We start from the raw sequence: 6,545 nt of genomic DNA, 5'->3' as shown, positions 1-6,545 counted from the left end.
CATGCCTGTAATCCCAGCTACTTGGGAGGCTGAGGCAGGAGAATTGCTTGAACCCAGGAGGCGGAGGTTGTGGTGAGCTGAGATCGCACCATTGTACTCCAGCCTGGACAACAAGAGTGAAACTTTGTCTCAAAAAAAAAAAAAAAAAAAAAGAAAAAACCAGAAGACCAAACTATATGCTGCATATAAGAAATGTACTCTCTCTCCATATATATTTTCTTTCTTCTTGATCAGTCTAGCTAGAGATTGACCAATTTTATTGATTTTCTCAAAGTAACTGTTTGGTGTTATTCATTTTCACACACACACATGTTAGATGTTAAAAGACAGAAAAAGATAATCTAGCTAACCTTAACTATAAGAAAGTTACAGTGACTATATTACTACCAGACATGATAGATTTCACAGCAAACAATATTACATGGGATTTTTCAAGTTTATTTCATAATGATAAAAGGTCATAAACAAATCTAAACATTTATGCACCTAATAATAAAATACATTGAGCAAAAAACTGATAGATCTACAGGAGAGGCAGACAAATTATGGTTTGAGATTTAAATATTCCTCTCTTAATAGAAATGATCTGCTGATTACATGTAAACTGAGCGACTCTGCATTTTCTGGATTCTGGATGGTTGCCCTTCATGAGCCCAATCGAAGAAAGAAAATCCTTGGACCAGATGCTTCACAGCTGAAGCCCGTAGGACAGCGGAAGAATACCTTGAAGATATTGTTTGCATCAAAATCACCCAAATTTATGTCTTCCTTATCCAGGTCCTGTCCACTGTGATAATGAATCGTTTTCTTGGAATCAAAAAGGATGATAAAGACCTCGCCACTTCCTTGATCTTCTCCTCCTCCTTTTGAACCCCAGCGCTGGCTCCATCATGACGATGTGGATGGTACTTCAAGGCCTGTTTCCAATAAGCTTTCTTGATCTTGTCCTCAGAGGCATTCTTGTCCACTTCCAGAACCTTGTAGTAATTATCCCTCTTACTCTTCTTCAGTTCCAGCTGTGCATTTTTTAGGAGCTGTTTGTATTCTTTTGTTTTCTCCATCTGATATACTTTTTTCATAGCCTCGCACTGTTTCTTCATACTGTTCTGTGTCCAAGAAACACTGAGCTCTTCTCAAGTAGGCTTTTATGTAAGTGTCATGAGCTTCACTGCATTTGTGCAGCTGTCTATTGCATCATCTAGTTTCCCAAGCTCGGAATTAACCATATCCCGGTTACAGTAGAGTTTAGCAATTGCTTTTATGTTGTCGGGGTCTACCCCGGGGATTCTGCGTACAGTTCATCAGCTAGTTTGTAATTTCCTTCCCTAAACGCTTTATTCCAGTCTTCTTTCTTTGCGTTAAGTGCTCTGGCATTTCTGCACGCAAGGCAGGCCTTCTCATGGTCAGGAACCACTCTGAGAGCCTGTACAAAAAACTGAACAACTGCCTACTCAATACAATCTTCATAATAAAGGCAAGGTCCGCGTACATACAGAGCATCCACATTGGTGGAATCCGTTCATAAAATGTCACTGGCCACAGACTGTGCTTCTGGATAACGACCCAGCATTGCTAAACATTCTGCTTTGAGGGATATTGAAGTGATGGCAGACAGGGGCAAATTCTAGGGCATAGTCCATGCAGAAAACAACCTTCTGAAAAGCCCACTTCTCAAAACTTGTTTCTATGACTTTCTCCTATTCCTTGATTGCATTAGCATTTGTGAACTCCTGTTGTGAGTGAGCATTGTTATGATCCAGTTCTAGGGCTCTCTGAAAACTGCAATGTGCTGCCATGGCATTCCCTGGAGAGAGGTGGCACTTGCCCTCTCGTAGATGTCCCCAGAAGAAACCATCATCCAATTTCACTGTGAAAGTTATCTCCATGGGCTTCGCAGAACCTTCCAAGTATCATCAATGTAGCTGCTCTATTACTATGATAGCTAGCATTTTTAGGGCACATATCTGTGGCTTTTGTCTAATAGTTAGTTATAAGCTTCGTTGTAATCTTCCTTGGCGTAGTGTGCATTTCCTTGTTGCTTCAAAGACTGTGCTTCAGTATTTTAAATTACAAACTGGCAAAGCCACCCTCCTTTTATTGAGGCGATCCTGCCTTTTTGTTCTTCTCCATCACTGTCCTGGCAAGCCGTCTTTGCTTCCTCTTCATGGAGCAGCCCTGGCTTGGTTGCCGCCATTACCACATTGCACGATGGGGCAACTGACAGTTTCTTAAAAAGGAAATTATATCCCTGCCATATGACGCAGCAATTTCACTCCTAGATATTTACTTAAAGGAAAACAAAGTATATATCTATACACACAAACTTGTAGATGAATATTTATAGCAGCTTTATTTATAACAGCAGAAACCTAGGGAAAGAAGGCTTCAATGTTTATGTTCAGGTGAGTGGATAAACAATTTTTGGTATGCCCATATAACAGAATACAAATCAATGCAAAAAGTGAACTATGGACTCACACAAAACATGGAAGAATCTCAAAATTATGCTGAGTGAAAAAAACATACATTTTTTCTCAGAATGCACACTATATTCCATGTATGTAAAATTCTAGAACACCAACTAATCTACAGTGTTAGAAAACAGATCAGTGGTTGCTTGGGGACTCAGAGGTATGGGGAGCAGGGAGAAGAAGGGGGTATTACCAATGGACATGAGGAAACTTATGATGCATATTTTCATTATCTTGATTATTATGCTGGGTGTATACAAATGTCAGAGCTTTTCAAGGTTTATAGTTTAATTATGTGCATTTTATTGTATGTCAATTTGGCCTCAATAAAGCTGTTAATAAAAATTTTGTCAAGCTTATGTTCCCCAGTAAATGAAATTTACTTCAAGTCACCAACCAAAAAACGTACAAGGTCCATTTTTCCTCTGTTCTGTGTTTACAACTGACAGTTAATATGAAAGACAGAATATCCAAAAATTCTATCTGCTGAGGGCCACAAATTATCAAGTCTCTTGTCAAGGGTGGCCAACCACTGGTTAGGGGCTCAAGACACAAAATGCAGAACCAACACATTCAACTGACCATGATCATTTCTCCAGGGGTAATCTCAGTTCAAGTGTGCACTTCTGCCAGTCCAGACACTTGCTTCTTTATTATTATCCAAATGCTTGCACACATCTCACAAACTGGCACTAGTTCACTGATGATGATTTGGCCACTTTGGGAGAATTCCATATGTTTCCAAAATTGTCCATCTTACAGTGTTCTTAGAGCAAATGAAGTTTCTCTTCATTAGGACAGTAAAGTCTTAATGTTGAATGTACTATCTTTTTTGATTGGAATAAAGAAGCTTCTAAATAAAATTCCGATTCTCTAATAGCTTTAATTACAAGGAAAGCACCAAAAATCCGTAGCTTATTACAGTCTGTCTTTTGATCCTGTGGCAAAGGCCTACCTTGCCTCAAGGCTACAGCAGCCACTGCCAAATTCATGGCCGTGTCTGCTGGCACAATTCCAGGGGCTTTCTGGGAGCTCGTGCTACACAATTTTGGCCCTTAACTGAAAATACTCATTTCCAGCAAGCTGGTTTACTCCTGTAAGATCATCTTACCTCTTTGCAAATTACTAGCCATTATTATAACACTTTATACCTTGCTACTTCCACTCTCAGGAAAAGAAGAAATGCAAATAACTTGGGGTTACCTAACTCGTAACACCTCCCTAAAGTTAGATGCCACTTGGGCTAATTGAAATTTGGGGGAAGAAGCCTAAATTGAATGATTTTACCCTGAAACAATGTCTTAAAAATCCTAATTTGGCTAGGTTTATCCTGAATTAGAAGAATTAAATTTGTCATTACCAGGTAGAAATTTAGCATTTATGACAGAAATTAAATTTGGTTATAGAAAAATTTTAAAAATCTCTATTTCATGCACAATTAAGTCATGGACTGATCCATTTACAGCCACTAAAAAAGCATCCACCCCTACTAAGAGGAGGATCCAGCCTCCTGGTCTATCTCATTTGGGCAATGATGGAATGAATCATATAAGCTCCCAGACAAGGGTCTCAAGATAGAATTTAAAATAATTCCACTACAAGGATAAAGGAGATTATAGAATAGATTGGGACAGAAATAGGCATGCTAAGCCAGAATTCACACAGGAGTTCATTTGACTCTAAACCTATGCTCTTTTTTTTTTTTCTGATGAGACGGTTCAGAGTTTGCGTTTCAACTCACTAGCTTAGAGTCTGAACATTATTGCCTTTTATGTAAAAGAGGGATTATAGCGATCTTAAAGGGTGAGAGAGCCTCTGTAAAGGCCTGACACTAGCGTTTGACTCATTTTATTTAAAATTATAGCTATTTATGTAGCAGAATGTCAGGTGATGTTGTGGAGAAACTGAGGAACCAACCAAAAAAAAAAAAAAAAGGTTATATACCAAATGATCAGTTTTCTGGCCAGAGAGAATTTGTATTGAAATTGGCAAGAAAGAGGCAGCAGGATTTTTGAACTGCCTGTACATGATTAAGTGAAAGTCAGAGGGAGTCAGAAGAGAAATTATACTTGCTTTCACAGCTCCGTTCTACAGCATTCTTCCACCACAAAAAAGCTTGCAGGTGATTTGTTCAGACCAGTTCTAAACGCCTGCAGAGGTAACAGCCCCACCTTTTGGAGATTATTACTTCACCTAACTCTGATGGGAGACAAGCTAATAGGACTTCCCATTAAGAGTAGTTCTGGATCCTAAATTTACTCATTTTCCTCTGTAGTCTGATTCCATTTCTTTTTATTTTCACCAATGTTCAGTGATCTTGCTTTGACTTAATGTTGCTGTTGACCTTGACTCATGGCTTCAGGTTATTCTATTCACCATCTACCTGTCCCTAGTTCTTCTTCGCCCCCTCCCTAAAAACTTCCAAAAAACCTTTCTGAGAGTATGTTTCTAAGTAACAGCCTTCCCTGTATGTTACAGCCTCTAAGATTATGAAGTCAACACCGACATGCTTCTTTTGAGACAGATTTCATCATCACAGCAGTGAAAGAAACACAAGATGCGTTTTAAGGGTGACTTTTTGAAAGATGAAGATGGCTAGGGAGAAGTCTGTTGGATGGAAGATGAGCCCATTTGGCAAAGGATTAAATGAAGCAGCAAGTTTGATAAATCTGTTCAAGGTTTAAGAATATTCAGACACCTTTTCTTCCCAAGAAAATCCCCACACATCTCTTTTGGAACAAAGGCTTCTCTACAATGGTTCCAAATGATTCAGACATAACTTCCTGCATCTGTCACCAAAGGGATTTCTTCACTTTTAGTAAGACCATTAGCCGGCTTGCCAAATTCTTCAGCATAACAAAATTATACGTCATTTCTCTCTTGGGTATGCTGAAATGGTGAAAATTGCCCAGAGAAAATGGAAACTCTGATAAATGATTTTCTTACTGTTTTCAAAAGACCCAAACCTTTCTCTTATTAAATTGAATCTTTCAGGATGAACACAATCAAGACCATGGGGAATATCTCTATATTCTTAGAACACTTTCCAGCTAAAGTTTACAGATGATATTTCTTCAGACACAGATTTAGAATTAAATTATTTTTCTGAATAGGACTCTTCTCTCTGAGCTTATGCGGAATCAGCCAATTTGACTATGTGATTTACCTTGTCCTTTTTATATGAAGTCCAAGAATTAAAGATGAAAAAAAGAACAGGTAAATATTGGCTGTAAAACAGACGTTCATGTCATAAACTTTATACTGAGAAATAAATCTCTCTCCTCATTAGTGAACTACTTGAGGTAGAGACTTCGTTGACAAAATGGCTGAAATGCAGGACCTCTAGTTTCCTCATAAATTATGTTTCCAAATGATTGGATAATACTGTCAACACAAATATGTGGTGTATATATTTCCAAATCAAGATGCTTTGTGGTTGTCCATAAGATACAGATTGAGTTGCATGACACCACTGCTAGACAGGTATGTGAGAAAATATATTGAACACTGAAAAACAATATTTTCTTTTTTTTTTTGAGATGGAGTCTCACTCTGTCGCCCAGGCTGGAGTGCAGTGGCGTGATCTCGGCTCACCGCAACCTCAGCCTCCCGGGTTCAAGTAATTCTCCTTCCTCAGCCTCCTGAGTAGCTGGGGCTATAGGCGCATGCCACCACACTAGCTAATTTTTTATTTTTAGTAGAGACGGGGTTTCACCATGTTGGCCAGTCTGGTCTTGAACTCCTGACCTCAGGTGATTCACCAGCCTCGGCCTCCCAAAGTGCTGGGATTACAGGTGTGAGCCACCACACCTGGCCAAACATTTTACATTTGAATGTTCTTCCAATAGAAACACTTGACGACCTTTACTAGAATAACTCTTTATATACCAAAAGCATATCTGGGCTATGAAGACAAGTTCTTTGAATTATTCATTTCCTGAACACAATCGTATTAGTCTGCTTGTGGTACTATAATAAACTAGAGGTTGGATGACTTAAATCAGAGACATTTACTTTACACAGTTTTGGAGGTTGGGAAATCCAAGATCAAGGTGCCAATAGATTCAGTGTCTG

General features: G+C 38.8%; 1 pseudogene; it reads right to left on the bottom strand.

Annotated features, from left to right (window-relative positions):
• Nucleotides 1–430: 430 nt before the first annotated feature.
• Nucleotides 431–2,218, bottom strand: LOC100968556 (dnaJ homolog subfamily C member 7-like; annotated as a pseudogene).
• Between the last annotated feature and the right edge of the window lie 4,327 nt (nt 2,219–6,545).

The sequence above is a fragment of the Pan paniscus genome, chromosome 5 (assembly GCF_029289425.2).
Source record: "Pan paniscus chromosome 5, NHGRI_mPanPan1-v2.0_pri, whole genome shotgun sequence".
Classification (NCBI taxonomy): Eukaryota; Metazoa; Chordata; class Mammalia; order Primates; family Hominidae; genus Pan; species Pan paniscus.
This window is presented reverse-complemented; position numbering and strand designations above follow the sequence as displayed.